Source organism: Papaver somniferum, chromosome 5, assembly GCF_003573695.1.
Source record: "Papaver somniferum cultivar HN1 chromosome 5, ASM357369v1, whole genome shotgun sequence".
Taxonomy (NCBI): Eukaryota; Viridiplantae; Streptophyta; class Magnoliopsida; order Ranunculales; family Papaveraceae; genus Papaver; species Papaver somniferum.
The window spans coordinates 55,630,134-55,650,966 of NC_039362.1; the positions used below are offsets into that span (position 1 = coordinate 55,630,134).

General features: G+C 34.5%; 1 pseudogene; it reads left to right on the forward strand.

Annotated features, from left to right (window-relative positions):
• The first annotated feature begins 11,142 nt into the window (after nt 1-11,142).
• LOC113279066 lies at nt 11,143-13,105 on the forward strand (annotated as a pseudogene).
• The last annotated feature ends 7,728 nt before the right edge of the window (nt 13,106-20,833 follow it).

Here is a 20,833-nt window from a genome sequence, read left to right on the forward strand (position 1 = left end):
GCTTGTCTGAACAGGAACTATCTCTGTATCTATTTTGGAAAGGCTGAGACAATAAGTGAAGAGAAAGGAGAAAAGAACGAGGTGAAGGAGAAATATAAAGAAATTAAGACCGAACATCTGATGAGTGAATGTAAAACACCTGGTAACAACCTTCTTACAAACCATTAAAATAATATTGAAAGCATTAAATAGGCGGATGTCTTGAAAAATACCATAAGAAAGAGAATCAATCAAAGAGATTTTCCAACCAAGTAGTAAATGAATCAACGCGTGCAGAGATGGTATCAAAAGTAGAGCCATAATAAAGTCTTGAAAAGAGATTACCGGGACCATCAGGCAAAACCACTCAAATGACCCAACAACCTTCAAACACCATAGCCAGACCCTAGAAAAAAGAAAATTGAGACATTATGAGAATCAATTTATGATGGATTAAAGCATCTGAACTAATTGATCGTAGACAAAAAGCAAGAAATTAAGAAATCAATGTGAAAAACGAGATTAGGGATTGGAAATTTTTCTGAGTAAATATGATTCTGTCGCCGGGTTGATCGCCCGATTCATCCAGAGAGTTCTTTTTCCAACTTTCCAATACTATTGATTTAGCCCGTTCATAAACGGATTTCCTAAGATAATTAATAAGGTTTAATTCTAGCCATTTGACTTTTCTATATTGTTACCAAATCCAAGAGATTTGATGCTAATAATAAATTCCGAACTAATTGTTTTGAAGTAATTTAGATTTGTACTTTTATGAGTTTTCTCAATAAACGTCATCTATGATCTCATATGCACTTTCAAGTTTGCATTTAGCATTTAGGAAATTGAATTATTGATCGCTAATCTAATATTATTATTATACTCCACCAAAATAGTGCATGTACATTTCGCAATTTTAGAAACGGATTCTAATGGTGTAGTATATTCTCTCTTCTCCTTTCCACTTTTTTCAAAGAAATATATATGAAAAAAACTAGCCTTTATTAATTTCTTGCTCAGATTTGGTCCAAGATTTATTTTCTTTTGAAGTTTTAATTGAATTTAGTTTTATTTTGTTTTTGATGTCTTTTATCATATTTTTTTCGCCATTTGGAGCGATTTTTCTTCGAAGTTTGGGGTGAGATTCTCTTCGCTTTGAGGTTAAACCTTGATCGCTAGTTCGTGACTTTCTATTCTCGATTCAAGAACATCGATTATTCAACACGATATTTCTTTGAATACATATTCAATTCAATCCAAGGGATTTAGGGCATCTGATTTCGTTCGGATCTACAAGATTAGGAGCATCTCTTATTGAGAAAGACAAAAATAATATTAAATGGTCGGAGTCGATTCCAGTTTACACCATCGTCCTTCCCTACTACGTATACGAAATTAAATGGATATCTTTGCGGTTTATGGCTCTTTCTCTTCGAAATTTACTTGTTATTGATATCTTCAATTATATTAGGTGTTTGATTATCTTGTATTTTGATGTTTTTGTTATTCTTATAAGCGATCATGTAATCACTATTTTGATTTGAATAAATAGAAGATTTGAATAAATAGAAATATGTTGATTGACAAAAAAAAAAGGAAAGCTGCCATATATCTTTACCAAATATTCACAATATAATATAGAGTCAACTAAATGGTACTCCCCGACCCCAGTTTAGTTAAAGGGAAATTATGGTTTGGTCTTATTTCAAATCGTCCCAAGACAGTTTGGCCTATCCATATTTAGGGGATTTTTGTTTAGTCATTTCATTTATGATTCGAAACTATCCTTTCTCTTTTTCATTGCGTTATATTTTTTCTTATTTTATCTCTCTTCTTTGTATTATTCATGTCACTTTTTTTTCTTCTTTTCTTTTCATTTCTCTCTCTATTTAAAATAAAGAACATAATAATAAAAAAATCTCAAACTATAAGTCGAAAATTAAAAATTTTGTATATTTGGAAAGCCCTCGATGAGATTTTTACAATGAGTACTCACTATATTATGTTTCGAAGCTTTAATCTTCGCGGGTATTGATAATGATAGTTCATATTAAAAAATGAACACCGTTTATATAGTAGTTCATTATAGCGGTATGATATTTCATTTTATAGAACTCGTGTAGTTTATTTCTAACTGTTCATTTTGTAGAATGAAACATATAATAGTTTATCTTTAGCAGTTCGTTTTGTAAATGAACCCATATGTAGTTCATTTTGTCGAATGAACTCGTGTAGTATTTCATTATATAGTAGGCATTTTATAGAATGAACTCATATGGTACTTCATTTCATATAGCTCATTTTGTGGAAATAAACTCGTACGATAGTTCATTTGTATAATGAACCAATATGTAGTTCATTCTAGTAGCTCATTTGTATAATGAACTCGTGTGGTAATTCATTCTAGTAGTTCAATTTGTAGAATAAACTCCATAATAATGCATTTTGTAGTTGAATATTAGCTTAAAAATAACATAAAAAATTAATTTTTTGAAATAAAATGAAAATGGTACTCGTTTTAAAGATCTCGTCGACAGATTTCAGAATATTAAAATTTATATTTGATTTATATTTCAAAATCTATTTAAGTTCTAAGTTTTTATTTTTATTTTTGTAATTAGCGAGAAAATGAGAGACAAAAGAGAGATAATTATATTTTTTATACTATTTAAAAGAGGATGACATCATCCCACGTGGGGACCGGGCCAAACAACAATTTTGGGCCATGCTAAAATTATATTTTAAGAAAAAAACCTTATAGCAGCTAAACCAAGTCAACTGGACCAAACTAACACACTATATTTTGTAACTGGATTCGTTGATAGTTTTTGCTTTAGTTAAAGATTAGGGGTCTATTTTTAGTCCCAAAATAGATGAAAGTTTTCATGTTTTCTCACTTTTTTTCCTGATTGGTCCCTGCATTAAAATCAACCACCAGAAACAAGGAACAAAAAACTAGAAGATTTTTTGAAAAATTAAAAATTAATCGCTCTTCGTTTTCTTAATCTACGGGAGAACACCTAAACCTTCCGGTAAACTAGGACGAAGGAATATAACTTTTATCTAACTTCTCTCTTCGAATTGTACAAAAATACTTTTTTAAATATAACATTTTTTGTGATCTTTAGTTCAACTCTGCCTTTAGTCACTAATACTTTCGTGTTACTACTTAACACTCCTCTTAAGAGAGCAATGTACATTTGACTATGGATGAATACATGTTCATGAAAATAAGGACCTGCGTGTTCGATTGTTTGCATTTGCGCCTAGTTGAGTGTAAAAGAGAAACACAAACATATAGGAAATTATCTGCGCACAAACTTACATGGTAGCTTCGGATTCTCTGATGGTTCCAGTATAATGTTGTCAATGAAGACTCGTTTACCTATGAAATTCTCACTAATAACTACAACATCTATACAATTCGGAAAGAAAAACTCATTGATTATTACCCGGTAATGTTATATACTATATTACTCAAAAACATAATAGGTACACCGATTTTTGCTTTCAAATGTGTAATAGTAAACTCCCTAGAGCAATATTATTCAAGTATTTTTGCTAGTAAAGATTGTGAGTATCGTCGTTAACATAATCAGATGAGTAGAATATAACCACTTCCCAAGAAAACATGACAGTACCTGATCTTTAAACTTCCCGATATTCGTTCAATGGTGTGATCCTTTCGTTGTTGACTATGTAGTCGTTATCTTTGATATTCTCCACCAAGTTAGGAAATATTACATTTATAAGATGAGAAACCGAATCATCACTATTAACCCATTGTATGACCATCTCATACAAAGCCTTTATCATATTCATTTAGCAACGCAAATGATCATCCTCATCACCAATACGAATTAAAAACTCAGAATATGATGCATCCCTAGTTGCACACATATTTTCTTCATATGGAAAATATGTATTTTCTCCCACAAAAGTGATTAATTAAGTTTTGTTAGTTGTTTAATAGAAGTCAATTATCATAGTTTAAGAAATATTACTTCTTAACATGCACATACTCTTTGTCCCCTTGTACTTCGTGGAACCACTTGTAGCACCTGGCGGAAATCACCTCCTATGTCAATAATTTTGCCACCAAATGGTTCATCAATCTTTGTTATGTCTTTCATTGTACGACCAAATGCCTCCAAAGAATGATGCATCATTGCAGCTTTATCCCACATAATGACAGTAACATGCCTCAAAAGTTTAGCTTCACCAGATTGTATACTAATACGACACATTGATCTTGCTGCCAGTATCGTTGGAAGATTAAACCTTGATGTGCAGTCCTCTCACTAGGTAATATAATAACAATTATTCTCAACATGGCCGTTGCAATGATAATTCCACTGTTTTTTCAGATATGTTCCAAATTAACACGATACATAAACATCTTCCCAGTACCTCCTGGACCATCTATGAAGAAGACATTGCTTTTCTTCCGCTCAATTGCTCCCGTGACTGTATCGTACGCCTTCAAGTGGTCTTCGTTCAACTTATGGACAATTGATAATTTTTCTTCAGATATGGGAATCAATAACTCTTCTCGAATCATACTTAAGATCTCAAAGTCCTCAACCGACGTTCCTAGAGCGATGGAAGGTCATACATGGATGTATCTTTGACGCGCTGCTTAAGCATCAAATTCAGTGCTTGAAGAAGACGATTTGATAAGAATGTCAAGCTTGTATTACTTAAACTCGAATAATTTCGACCATGTTGTTAAAAAGTTCATCCCATAATTTTCTCATGCCAAACGGACTACAAAATACAAAGACAGAGGAAAACTGTCTTCTCAAAGCAGTCGATATCTTAACGGTTATTGCTTCAGCCAAAGATGCTCTCACAGTCTGATCATTCTCTAAGTATCCTAGTTTTCGGAAACTCTTTTAAATATCCGACATCTCTCCATCAACTAACAATAAATCATCAAAATACGTCCGACCTTTAGTGTGGTTTGGAATGTACATTAAGAGCCACCACGCCTCTTCTCATGCCGAGGGTGCTATATAAACCATTCCTACAGTCTTTTTTTGTACTTTGCATTATTTTCCACACATTCTTTTATTCAACAATAACACTCTGGAAATTCACGGTATACCAACTCACTCGTTCTAGAATCGTGAGCATTAGCCACAAAGAACTTCGTCCATCAGAAGAAAAAAAAAACATCGATCGTTTGGTGATCATAATACGTGACTCTCTGTTGGTTGGGAAGATGGATCTATAATCTCTATATCGATGGATAAACCTTATAAAGAGCAAAGCTAAAGATCCTCCACATTGTCTCTGGAGCATAAACCCATCTTGCATTAACAAACTTCTTTGTCTTGTCACTATCCAGTTCCGATTGCGTTTGAAAATAAACATAATTCGGGCATTTATACACATTCATAAAGGTATTTTGCATTCTCTACGCTACTACTAATTTCTACCTGATGCAACAATCATATTTCTGAAGAGGCCAAGAATTGTAAGGCACAACAAATTTGTTATTCACCGAAAAGTTTATACCTATTTAGGTATTTTATCATTCCGCCTCTTGCAGATAGCAAAAGCATCTTTGCTTTGTACACTACATTGGAAACTATCTAAAAAATCCTATCGTACACGTGTTTTTTTCCCCTCGTGTACTTGTTGACCATGATCATCAATTTCTTAAGAAAACAAAGACAAAATTGATATATTCATTATCTACAAATAAAAATAAAATTTCATTTATGCGAAGGTTCCATTAATGCTAGGGGAGATTATTTCATGAAATTATTAAAAAATAGTTTGTCTGGTTTTAATGTTTGGAAACTTTCTCATACCAAAAGAGAGGATAATAATTTGGCAAATATCATCTCTAGAAAAGTTAGGATGGATGAACTTATTGTAAAAAAGTATGAGGATTACTCCCCTTGGAGTGAGTCTTTGTTGTCAAGGCCGCTCTATGTGCTTGAGCCTCATTAATTTTCAATAATAATTTCTATTTATCCTCTCTATGTCCCTGAACCTCATTATTGGAATAAAAAGGACAATCCTCATCGCATCTATTTACCGAGTCGGCATCCAAACCTTTAAAAATTAAGCTATTTTTCTTTGTATGCCTCAGACTCCGTGAAGCTATAGTTTGGCAGATTTAGCTCTTATCATTTTGAATCCAATATATCGTATACGACCAATCTCAATTTCAAATCAATAGTCAATGTTTGAACTTTTTAATAGCCACCGAGGTACGAAACGACGAATGCACCTTCCTAGAACCTTAACTATACTTGTGTTTGAAGTCTAAATGAAGCATAACCAAGTAATTGACTCTTATTTTCTTTGATTATTCGTTAATTCAGTAATATGTTAAAACAAATCTATTTATACATTATTTTTCTGGTTAAGACTTTTACATGGATTGCCGTGAGCCTGTCCAAATCTCGAAGAAAAACCGTTCCAATTCAAATTCAAAGTTTTAGAGGTGATTGGCTGAATAGTTTACTCATTGATTTTTTTTCTTCTCATTTCTTTTGCAAATATTTCCAATTCAAATATACAGAATGCATACATTGCAACGATGTTTACTACTCAGTCAAGAGCCTAGTTAGCAATTCGGGGTACGAGAGTAGTTCGGGACGTACGTGTATTATTCGTTTTAACGGGAAGTAAATTCGGTCCACTATTCGGTCAACCATTCGTAGTTCGGGAATAATTCGGAACGGCATACGTACGTGTTTAATTCATTCTACTTATTTGGATACGGCGCAGAAAATTCCCTCTATATAAGAATAATTTAACATATATTAGTAACCATAAAAGATTAATTTTCTCATGGGATACCAAAGAGTTCTATGCTTTAACTACTTATATACAAGTATATGCAATATTAGTCAGCATCCATCGCGTGGAAGGATGGTTAGACTGTTGGTGTGTGAGTTAGAGGTTTCGTGTTCAAATCCCGTTGCATTGACTTTCATTTTTGGTACGAACAGATATCTCATAAAATACACGTATTAGGTTCGTAGTTGGAGTAAAGTTTGGAAAACGTATCGATTCGGAACAATACGCGAATTATTCGGCGAATTGCTAACTAGACTCAAGAGACATAAACCAGATTTTTTTAACCAACCATTACAACAAGAAGGTTCAGATTCTTCAGAATACAAAATTAATGAAGAAGCCGAAACCACTTCTCGTCACTTAATTCGTAATTTAAATTATGCAGAATATCAATTTTCTTGAGATATTATTCGTAGTTTTAGATATAGGATGCGGATTTTTTTTTCAAAACGTGTTGATAATTTTAGGGAAGAACTAAACACAAAATTGGTTAAAAAGACCAAAATTAACAATTTCCGGGTGAAAAGGACATTTAGATTTTGATACTGTTTAAATGGAAAAAAATGTAAAAATAGGAAGGATGTAAACAGTTTCATCCTACCCATTTTCAAATATTTTTTTTTATTTTTAATTTACATCAGGATGCATCCAGTTTCATCCTTGCTATTTTTTAAGTTTAAGTCAGGATGAATCCAGTTTCATCCTTTCTATTTTTTTGGTGTCCATTTCACCCATACTAATTTTTACTCGTCCATTTGAACCATGTTTTAAAAATATTTTGGACAAATGACCCATTTTTCGAGAACTAAAATACGACAAGTTAGTGCATCTCCAATGGGACATTGTTCTGGTAGTCTTGGGAAGACATTCTCGTACGATGTGGCAACAAGATTTCCTTAAGAATATGAGGTTTTAGAATTTCATCTCCAATGGGGTCTTTTCAAAACAATCTAGTTGTTTTGCTGTATAAATATGATTGGTTGGCAAAAATTAATTATCCAAAACATTAGGAAAAAGTTGATGACACATAATCTTCACATCGTCGAAGTGAACCTCTAAGAGCTTCTCCAATGACTTGTATATGAAGGAGAAAGTCTTTATCCACGTAGGATACACATCAAATTTTCTTAAAGACTATCTCCAACCCTAACCTCCTAAATTAATAGGTAGATGACATGGCATAGATTTGGCTAGACATCCTTTTGATGAACCTCTTGTTCTAGAGGTTCACATAGAGGATGTCTATCTATCCTAGTCAGATTTTTTTCTTAATAAGAATGATTTTAATTTATTTAAAAACATTTTTTAATTGCAAATCAATATTTTACAATTAATATTTCTTACTGAAACCTATATTTTTACACAGAACCATTGGTTCAATCATATACGTGCATATACCCATTTTATCAAAAAAAAAGAAAAGAAAAGAAGATCATATAAGATCGATGCATCTTTTGCCGATCTTGTACCTTTAGTTATTCCGACTATGAAGATGAAACTTTTCATAATTAAGATTTTTTTTTTCTTTTTGAAGATAGGATTAATGTAAACAATATTAGCATCTTACTGTTTCTGCTATGATCATCATCGATGATTAAATCAAGTTTTTATTTAGGGTTCATAATATATCTAAGGTGTTAGAAAAACAATCAAGGGATTTGATTAATTTTTTATACAATAGAAATATATGAAATCATCACATAAATGATTTGATATGTTTACATTTGATGTGGCTTTCGGTTAATTTTTTTACTCATCTTCTGGTGTTATACAATGGGATTGGCGTTTGAATCATAGAATTCCCTGTAACACTGTATTACAATATCAACAATGATATGACTGCCAAGAAAACAAAATCGCATGAAAAGAACAATTGTAAACGAAAATGATTTGTGACTCCCAAAATCGCTACTCCCATTACTTCCAACCTTAGGTGGTTGTACACGTAGGATGCTATTTCAACTGCTAAATTTCACCCAAAAAAAAACCGGGGGTTAGTTAAATCATTTAGTCGTCGATTAAACTAGACGGCTAAGATACAAGAAATTAGTATGGAAACAAAAATGATACTCCTATAATAATATTAGAAATTCCTTGTTCATATATAGAATAGAATTAAGTTACTGCTTGTATGTTCTCCGTACCAAGCAACATTTTTTCTAAGAGTCCACCATGAGCAATTTCAGAGAAAAACTGAATATATTCAGTACCCAGCATGCTTCCTATTGAAGGATAAACCACTGTTCCCCAATGCGGTTTTCGAAGTATCCCTACTACTGTTTGGATGTTCATCCATCTATCTGTTTATGTGGTGCCTTTGTTTCTGTTAAAAAGGGTGGCATCCTTGTTCCTTCTTTTAACAAGCATTCGTGTTTTTGTACATATCATAAGATTGATGGAGTTTTGAACCAACATGCCAAAACACCAAAAATTTCTAGTGAAGGATCAACTGAAAAACTACTTTTTTACAAGCAGAGAAGGCTACAGGATAGGTGAAGTTAAATCAAACAGGTAAACAATGATGAACAAAATATTAAGTGATCAATGAGAATTATTCGATATCTCTGTAGCCTTTGAGCAGAATCATTACTATTGTTCTTGTTTGATTACAAGTACTATTAGTCTGTCATACCCAATTACCCGCACTTATTTATCTCTCATATTATTGACTAATGAAAACAATAAGCTCTGTTACTGCAAAAGACTTGCTTATATATGCAATTAATAGAGTAGGATGGAAATTAAATACTAAGTTAAGATGGACCAAGAAAATTATTAAAACCCAGGATGATTTTCCGCTTGGACTCGTTCTGATACAGCTAACATGTTTAACTGCGGAAACCGTTTCTTATGTATTGCAGCCAAGCTAATGTTGTGATTCTGAACGTAAGAGCTTCCTTGAAGAAGGATCGGCATCAAAATGGATCCCATTGTCTATGCATCCATCATCACCACCAATATCCTCGTCATCTTCAGCTTCTTCATCGTCGGTTAATTCAAAATTCTCGTCGCCACCATCCTCATTCTCAGTAATATAGTAGAGGTTTTTACCAGCTGCGTCCATCTACAAAGGTATCTACTGTGATTTGTGAGAAAGAAAACGAAGAGGGTAATTCTCAAAGAAGAAACCTTCTGTTCTCTATCAAATATTCCGAACTATATTTTCTAAGATATGAGAGAATCCATAACTTGTATCTTAGCCGTTAAGGTTAATCGACAGCTAAAAGAATAAAGTAACCTCCGGGTTTGTTGGGTGAGATTTAGCAGTTGAAATAGTATCTACGTGTACCGCCACTTAATGTTGGGAGTAACGGGAGTAGAGATTCTGGGAGTCACAAATCATTTTTGAATTGTAAAGATGACAAATGATAGAGAAAAACAAAGATGGGATTAATATTTTTGGTAACTTGAAATCACAAAAATAAAGAAGACACCTCGCCAAAAAAAAGGAAACACAATATTGGTGGGTTGGAGAAGAAAATTTTATATTCCGTAATTTAAGGAAAATTATAGAAGATGTCTTCCCACAATTCCACACGTGAAACTGACCACATGATCATTGAAAAAGCTCTAAATTTAGAGAATGAGTTAAAGGATGTTGTTTCAACCGTCTGTCCAACTCATCTTCACATCCCAGCCCACGCTTCCGTTGGAGAATGATTTTGATGAAAATCAGAATATATCCTATGTGGCCGTGAAAATAGGAATTTTAAAGAGTCTCGTTGGGATGTTCTTAGTCAAAATTAATTTGTTGTTGAATTTCACAAACAGAAGTGAATAAAATACCGAGAAAAAAAAGTGGTTACTCAGGTTACACAAACCAACAATGTTTAGTGCTCAGGGATATGGTTTGTGTCTTGGCGTTGTGTGCCCTTGGTGAACTTGGTGATGATATGACGGGTTTTCTGAAGAGATAGAGATGTTGCATAGCCAGTCATGATTTCAATGTTAACGATTTTGTTTTTCATAAAATAGGGATTGTCATTCAGAAAGGTGCTCGGCTTGTAGTTAGACTACGATACCGTTAATCTTGACATAAGTAACGGACACGGAAGCAAGGATCTAATATCTATCGAAGCCGATGTGGAATGGCTATTATCCGTTTCATATACTTCAATGCCAGTCGAGTTATTGCTGTTTTCCAAACCATCTAAAATATCCCGAATTCGGAGAATGATCAACTCCCAACCTGAACTAGTTTAACTAGTGAGACCTAGTGTTTAAGTTGGTCGCCAGGTAGTAAGATCTACGCGCGTTTGGTATACAACTGACAACTTAACTTTTATTTACAAAACGAATAACAAACATTTTAAAAACGTTCGGGCAAAATTTTTAGGAAACCAAATGGGTTTGCTGGCTTGCGTTGTTCTGATGGATTGGCTCAAGTTGGATGAACTCATGATTTACACTTTTCAGGCTTGCATAATTATCTTCTACAGTTACGTGAGGGTCCTGAACAAGACTATTATGAGTATGTAGGAGTAGGATAGCATTGGCCTCAGGCCTAAACAATTGAATAGTTAGAACGAAAGAAACGAAAGAATCCTTACTTTGAGGCATACAAAATTTTTGGAGTACAGATCGAAGAATTTTGGTTTATCCAGACTCCAGATTATATTTAAAGATTTAGCTAATATTTATCTTTGTTGTCTATCTAAAATACGTATTTATCTTTATCCAAAATCTTCTTCTCTGAGTATTACTCTCTATATATATCCACCCATCACATAATCAACAGCCATAATATTCTTATTTGTTTCGATCAAAACCATGGTTAAGTTTTCTCTTGTATTTTGTTTTCTTTTTATCTCTGCATCATTCATAGATTTCGCAGTAGCAACAAAGAAAACTGTGGGGTATTATGAGATTAAAAAAGGTGATATCTCTGTTACAGTCACTAACTATGGTGCTACTATTCTATCTATCAAGGTCCCTGATAATAAAGGTATCTACATTTCTTGATTAGATTTTTCATTTTAATTTTTTTCCCTTTCAGAATTTGATTTTGGTGTGGGGTGAACTACTTTTTGCTGTTTTGCAGGAAACATAGCTGACATTGCTCTTGGCTTTTGATCCATCGGACAGTACACTGTAAGACTAGATTTCGACTTTGGGTTGTTTCTGACAGCAGGAAAATCTATTATCTAGACCTTTAAGAACCAACCCCCGACTAACTGTCTGCAAATTTAATTTTGAATTATCACAGAATGATACAACTTACTTTGGTGCCTTAGTTGGTAGAGTTGCAAATAGGATTAGTAGAGCTCGTTTCAATATCAATCGAAAAACTTACAAAGTTTTCCCTAATGAAGGCAACAATACACTCCATGGTACATGAGCACAATTACAGTTTTATTTTACGTACATGAACATGAAAAAAATTATGTATTTTTTCAGTTATTAACTAATATATGTTCTTAACAATTTCAGGTGGGCACAGAGGATTTGGTGATGTCTTTTGGACTGTCAAAAATCACCAAAAAGATGGTCAAAACCCCCACATCACATTGACCTATGATAGCTTTGATGGTGAACAAGGTAGTTTACAAATGTCTACATGTACCCAAACAAATAATGTTATGAGAGTCTAACATTTGGAATATGCTTGCTTGTAATGTTTGTAGGATTTCCCGGTGATCTATCTGTTTCTGTAACATACAAGTTGATGAAATATAACAAATTGGCTGTAATCATGAAAGCCAAACCACTAAACAAAGCCACGCCGGTTAATTTGGCTCAACACACTTACTGGAATCTCGGGGGACATAACAGCGGCAACATCTTGCAAAACAAAATCCAAATATTTGGATCTCAAATTACGCCAGTAGACGAAGAGTTACTGCCAACCGGTGAAATCACATCCGTGAAAAACACACCATACGATTTTTTGAAACCTCAACTAATTGGAAGCAGGATTGATCAACTTTCATCTGGATACGACATAAATTACGTTCTCAATGGTCCAATTAATTCGATTATACGAAAAGCAGCCAAGGTACTTAGATACATGATCCTAAATCTGGCAGGGTTTTGGAGTTATGGACTAATATGCAAGGACTACAGTTCTATACTGGGAACAAGTTGGACAATGTTAAAGGCAAAAATGGTGTTGTTTATAAAGCTCATGCTGGTTTTTGTCTAGAAACTCAAGGTATTCCTGACGCAGTTAATCACCCTAATTTTCCTTCACAAATTGTGAATCCTGGAGAAACTTATAGACATTTTATGTTGTATAAGTTTTCTGCCTCGTAGGAGTAGGCACAATTGGAAGGGTAGATATTTTAGTTCTCAACAGTGGGGTGGTATATATTTTAGCTTCCAAAAAAACTCCTACTTTATGTCTTGTTAAGCAGGGACGTAGCCAGGATTTATTGTTTCCCTAATTTTTTCCTGGTGTTTAATTTTGTTGCTTTTCTTTCAAATGATACCTGATAAGCTGTAGTACGTCTAAATTAATGGTTGAACTTCATAATTTTTTATTTTTTTCAATTTTTTCCTATGTAGTTTTGATAAGTGGTGTGGGGAAATCTACCGATGTATATTAACAATCACTTTTGTTGTGCTCATAAATGGATTCTCTGACAAATTCTTTAAATCTTCTAGGGGGTTAAGATAAGATGATACTTTCTCCCCTTGTCATTTCCTTTTTTGTATGGAAACCCTCTCAAGAACTCTTACCCAAGCTGAAGATGTGGGCTTCATATCTGGTACCAAAATATACAAGAATGCTCCTTCCATTCAACAAATCTGGAGTCATTTTCAGCAACAATACTGATCCTAGCCCTAGCATAACTATTAGCAACAACATGGGAGTTCAAGTCAGCTGAATGATAAGTATCTTGGATCTCACACTTATAGAAGCAAAATTACCTCCTTCAAACTTGGAGTTGATAAACTTAAGCTCAGATTAGTTAGTTGGAAGAATATCCCCCTCAACCCAGCTGGTAGGTATGTCCTCATTAACTTTGTTACCTCCACTACTAGATATACCAGATGAATTGCTTCGAACTCCCAAAACAAACCTATCAATACCTGAACAAGCTTCAAAGAGATTTTTCCGGGGTAAAAGCTTAGACAACCCAAAAGGATACTATTGAAAAAATGGGGGTACAACAGCCACACTCAATATTTCACTTAGCAATTTGTACGGACAAACTCCAATATACTTTCTAGAGAATCAACTAGACAGTCAGACTCAATCTAGATAAAAAGTATATCAAAGAGTTTATATCTCAATCTCTCGATTTGATATATACTCAAGCAAATAGAAATCTACGAGTCTTTATCAAATACTAGAGAGATAACTTGGATGGTACCAAAGACCAATATCCAAGTGTCAATCAATTTAAATCAACAACCAAAAGGTCGAATATTCTAATTGATTGAACAACGCACAACCTGTGATATTTCAATTATATAACAAAACATAATGAGGAAAAGAAATAACACAGACACCAGAATTTTGTTAACGAGGAAACCGCAAATGCAGAAAACCCCCGGGACCTAGTCTAGATTGAACACACACTGTATTAAGCCGCTACAGACACTAGCCTACTCCAAATTAACTTCGGTATGGACTGTAGTTGAACCCTAATCAATCTCACACTGATCCAAGGTACAGTTATGTTCCTACGTCTTTGATCCCAGCAGGATACTACGTACTTGATTCCCTTAACTGATCTCACCCACAACTAAGAGTTGCTACGACCCAAAGTCGAAGACTTTAATAAAGAAATCTGTATCACACAGAAAAGTCTACGGTAATAGATAAATCCGTCTCCCACGAATATACCTACGAGTTTTGTTCCTTCTTTTGATAAATCAAGGTGAACATGAACCAATTGATAAACCGGACTTATATTCCCGAAGAACATCCTAGTATTATCAATCACCTCACAATAATCCTAATCGACGCAGCGAAAAAAGATATTGTTGAATCACAAACAATGAGACGAAGTGTTTGTGATTTATTTTATATCTTGCCTATCGGAGATATCAATCTCAAGCCAATTATTACAATTGTACTCGTACGATAGAAACAACAAGATCAGATCACACAACTACGAGAAAGTAGTATCGGTCTGGCTTCACAATCCCAATGAAGTCTTTAAGTCGTTAACCTGGTTTAGAAGAAGAAATCAAAGGTTAAAGGAGAATCGACTCTAGCTTAGCACAACTAGTATCACACAGAAGGTGTGGGGATTAGGTTTTCCAGTTGCTAGAGTTCTCCCTTATATAGTCTTTCAAATCAGGGTTTGCAATCAATGTTAGCTTGATAACAAAGCATTCAATATTCACCGTTAGATGAAAACCTGATTTAGATTCAAGCTAATATCTTTCAACCGTTAGATCGAAAACTAGCTTGTTACATACAAATGAAATGCATGTTTCTAGGCTTGTGTAACCGTACCCAAACTTGTACATTTGTTGGTTCAACAATAGTCAACCAAATGGTTAGCCATATGATCACTTTCATATAAACCATATTCTTCTTCACCATAACTAGTTCAAGTGACTCAAATGAACTAGTTATAGAGTTTTTCAATTGCAAGGAAATCTTATGTAACTACACAAGACACAATCGAGGTAAAAACGATTTGATTCACTCGAATCGGTTCATGATGAATATAGTCATGGTTTGCAATTTTCATTCCTTAGTTTATATAAGAATAAGTTCACAAACATCGTTTTTAGATATAACCTACTCAAGTTCGCGGACTGGGTTCGCGGACTTAAGTTCCCGGACGGAGTTCACAAACTCCAGTAGAAATTCTTGGGACAAGAACTTCCGCCAGTTTGTGGACTGAGTTCACGGACTTGGCTCACGCCACCATGCCGGTTCTCTTGATCAACAAAGTTCGCAAACATCGGTTCAAGGAATAAGGACTTATACATATATGTGTTTCCACAACAATGCTTATATCCTCCAATGGTTATATAATCTAAACTCTCATTTCAATCATTGGAACATTCTTAGAGGACGTTGATATTCTATAGTTGTTATTCACAAACTATTTTTCGTCAAAGTAAGCAATTTCCAAAGTGATTGAAACTTGTCATGACTTTCTTCACTAGGTAAAGATGAACTTGGTTAAAGCGAAAGCTTACCAACACATATTTCGAGAAATAGATAGGAGAGATAAACTCGGCTCCAAATAGCAAATTTGTATAATCTAAGTCTATATAGCAAAACGACTTTTGTCTCAATATAGGAGATAAATAGACTTTTGAGTGATAGATAAGTTCAAGTCTCCACATACCTTTTAGTCTATGAAGATCCACCGGTTCCTTGAGTAGTCCTTCGTCTTGTATGATGATTGCCATGGAGTTATTGAGCTCAACTACACTTTCTATCCTAGTCCGAGACCTTTGCTATAGTAGACTAGAAATCAAGACTTATAGTTTTGATCACTAACATTGACAAACATGCTTGAGATAGCAACGCGTGCGAGTTCGACCGAGCAATGCTCTAACAACTACGCAAAAGCTTAGCCTGTTGTGTGTAAACCAAAGAATCTAGGAGGTTTGGTTTCATGTACATGAAACATTTCAATAGTGCTATGATCACCAAAATTGGCTGGATATTAGAAAAAGACAGAGATTTCCTCTGGTACCAACTCATGGATGCAACATACTTAACTGGTAGAAATGTTCTCAGTATGGATACCAAGCCCAAAGAGGAAGACTCATGGATATGGAAAACGATCCTGGAAGGCATCAATAACATTCAAGAAAATAGCTCCTGGAGAATTGGCAACGACAAGAACATAAAAATTTGGGATGATATTTGGATGCTTACCATCACAACTCAACTCCCTAAACCTGCTAACTTCCCTTCTGATATTCTCATGGTTAAACACATCTTACACAATGGTGATCGTAATACAATTCTGATTAACGATTCGTCCACTCTTATTACTAGCAAGGCTAACCTGGACACTGCCACTCATCCATTTGAAGAGAATCAAATAACGTGGAACCTTACTGAATCTGGGGACTTCACAATGAAAGCCCTCCAAAGATCTAAGATGGATACTTTGTACATAAATGATATTCAGACCAACAACTGGCGAGCTCTATGGAGTACGGAATTTTCTCGAGCGATCCTTTTTTTCTTCGGAAATGTGCTCATTGAATTATGTCTGTAAACTAAAACTGCTAGCATTCTCAATTATATTGACCCGATTTGGAAGCTTTGCAAAATTGGGGAGGAAACTATGACTCACATGTTCCTAAATTGCTCTGCTACAACTTCGGTTTGGCATTTGCTACTTGGAAAATCCCATGGAAAGTTTGATTCCACCACAAACTAGCTGTATTGGTTAAACTCTTAGGTTGATTCTATAACTAACCACTCCAGTAGCAACATTTATGCAACTGCTTGGGGTATATCGGGAAATCTATATGTGCTTACATCTTTAACCGCACTCAGCTGAATGCTAGGCGCACCACTCTCAGTATCCAACAACATCTAAGTAATTATCATATAATTCATCACATTCAGGACCATATTCTTAATTTTGTTCTTCAGGATGAGGATTATGAAGACGAGGTTAATCATGTTGATACTGCTCTTTATTATCCAAGTAGTACTGTGCAAAGAGGGGCATTTGGGATAATCATTAAAATATGCACTTTGCAGGACCCAAAATCCCTAGTTTTTCACTCCAATTACAACTCTGGATTTTGTAGGACACACTATTGGGACTAGATGATATTCATGACACACTGGAGAATGGGGAGCAACAGGGGGAGCAGACTTAATCTTCGATTGGGTCAAGGGATTCCATCACACAAATGTCAAAATTCATGACGAATCCATGGAAGTTCTAGTCTGTTTCACAATGCTATATCACAATGCACTCCAAGGAAGATTCCACCTCAGTTACCATGAAAGAATTAGAAGAGGAGACAATGAAGATAATGAGAGTAGATTGAATGTTATTTATTTTGTTTTAATAGGTCCTTAAGTTATCCATAGACTTCAAAACATGGAAACTTTTAATATGGCTCTGACTTGTAAGAACACTAATCATAGGAGTAGTGGTAATCCACTTACTAATAGTTCTAGTTTATACTCCTCTTAAGCTTTACAGGCCTAAGTGTTTCTTTAAAAATAAAATATTTAAGACGAGTTTTATACGATAAATACTTATTATCAGAAGATTTTAAAGCAAATCGTGGAATTTACATAAGAATTCCTATACGCATCAAGGCTCTTTAAGTAATATATAAAGATAAGAGGGGACAAATCTATATATACTTAATTTTTAAAGATTTATGTAATAATTAGGAAATTCTAGGGGGAAATTGTCCCATATAGATCTAGTGCAGCTCCATCTATGTCGTTCAAAGTAATGACAAGTTTTAATTTTACTTGTTGCAATTAATTTCCAGTAGTATAGGCGTGGTTCCTATGAAGTTTTCACCCCCATATTTGACTAAGTAGAAAATTTTCCACTTTGCTCATTGAGGTAGAGGGTTAAGTGGATAATTTGCCACTTTTCCCATTGAGGTAGAGTCTAGACCACTTGGTACATGGCGACATAGTTTTGGTCGCCCTGTCATATCTACATCGCTTAGTGTTTCCTCATCCAATAGATGTTAAAAAAATTCTTTATAATTATTCGATTTCTCATATAATTCAATTCCTACCTTATCTATAACTCTCATCCGAAATGTCTTGCGATTGACTCACTCGAAAGGAAGATGTTGGCTTGATTCAAGTTTGGATATTAATTGTAAGTGATAGAGGTATGGATCTTACCAATTTTAATTTATGGGACAGTCTATTTCAACAATTTGTGGTGTTAGCCGGTAGTGAAATTCAAGAACCATAATGCTTGAAAGTTGAAGTTAATTTTCCACATAATTCTAGAACACGTTACACGATGGTCCATAAAGTTTGGGGTTTTTTTTTTAGCACCTCCTTCGGCTTTGTAAATTACAAAGAGTTAGAGAATTTGTACACCTTCAATACTTTTTATATCATGGCAAAGACATGAAAACAAGAAAAATCCTTGTCGTTTGGTCGATAGTCAAATGGATCATGAAGACAATTATTTCTCCGATCTTATGAATTGTGTGGCTTGTGACTTACAACTCATAAGTGTATGTGATGACGTAGCTTTGGTGTGCCAATATTTTTAAGGGTTTGGCGATCGGTATAAAAGATGATTGAATGTATATATTGGTTACTTGATATAATTGGGACTTACAGTTAGTTATTAGGTCATAATAAAGCTTATGAAAAGCCGAAGATAACCATTTGAAGATTCCAGTATTTTTAATAATCTTAATATATAAATATTGATTTCTTACATTGTTTCAGGAAAAAAAAGTTACTCTAATTTACAGTAGATGGTAGATGATGAATTCCTGTAACAAAATGTTAGGGTTTTATATATTTTTAGGTTCTTCTTCTTATATTCATATGAGCAAAAAGAGCAATGAATAATAAAAATGGGAGAAAACTTAGAAGTAAAAATCTAGCTACGGTTTCTACATGACGGTGCGCGGGGAAATCATAGAGAGAAGGAGACAAAATTCTAAATTTTGCGTGCCAAAAAAATTATCACCACCCCGTCTTGTTTAACTACTCACCCCATAAAAATATTACCCGAATTTGTCAGGTTGTGGGATCTAAAAAGTTCCATGACATGGATTCTATAAAATGAATATACTTTAAGAAAATAAATTATATAAGAATAGCAAAGATTCTTCGTGCATAAAGTAACTAATGATCAAAAAAATTAGATTTAGTTGTTTCTCACAGATATAATTTTCTCGATATATATAGAAATTAGAGCAATGAGCGAAGCATATCAAACTTGTATCGGTGAGGAGCGATAGACCTAGATAAAAGATTATATCGGATATTATCAGGGATACACAACGTTGAAATGTTATAATCTACAGTTAGTTATATTTGGTTACCAATCATACTATATGGAGTTTTCAATAAAAATAATACACCGCTTAAGCTATATATAAATGTATTTTAAATGGTTGTATCTCTTATTGTTTGAAGGAAACAAATAGACTTTACATTTCAAAATAAAACAAGAAATTTGACTTCAAAGTGAACAGTATAAACATGTGAGAACTAGTCTAAGTCAACTAACTTCATAACTTAACAGTCCTAAATATGGGGTTCATATGAGTTTTTTTTTTTAAAAGCGCAATTTTTCTATTATTAGTATTAGAATTTAAAAAATTAATGACATATTCACAATTAAAAAAATTAAAAACATATTTTTCTTTTATAAGAAGTTAGCGTATGGTCACTACACTGCAGCAATAAGAGTGATTAGTTCAGATGGGCAGGCACCACCTACGCCTGACACTCTAACTGAGCTACGCAGCAAACATCCAGATGCTGCATCGCCCATCATTCCTGAACAGCAATCGAAACTCCAGCCTTGTCAGTTACCAATTCCGCAGTTCTCAATGGAGTTAAGAGTTTCCCTAAAGGTACAGCCTGCGGGAGAGACCGCTTGCGAGCACAACACCTTCTAGATGCATTCAGTGGACCTGATGCTGCGGTCGCAGATGAATTATTATCCTCCATCACGAGTGTTATCATTCTATTTCTCGCTGGAGCTTGCCCAATTTCACTAGGTGAGTTCGTTGCGAGTGCACCCCTCACTCCCCTACTTAAACCGGGTGGTGGTGTTCGGCTAATAGCCGTTGGTACCATTTGGAGGAGGCTCGTCTCTAAACTAGATGTTGCGACTGTTTGTAAAGAGATGGTCGATTTTTTGGGTGATTTTCAGTTAGGAGTGGGCATTTCCTGCGGAGGTGAGAATATTATACATTCAGTTAATCGTCTGCTTGAATGTAAAGGACATCATAGCAACGCCTTTAGTGGACATGTCCATGGTTTTAGTGGACATCAGTAACGCCTTTAATTTGGTGAGTAGAACGGCTATGATTTCAGAGGCTAGGAAACAGTGTCCTGCCATTTCTAAGTGGATCGAATTCTGCTATGCTAAACCGGCGCGCCTATATTACAGAGACAATAGTCTTTCTTCTG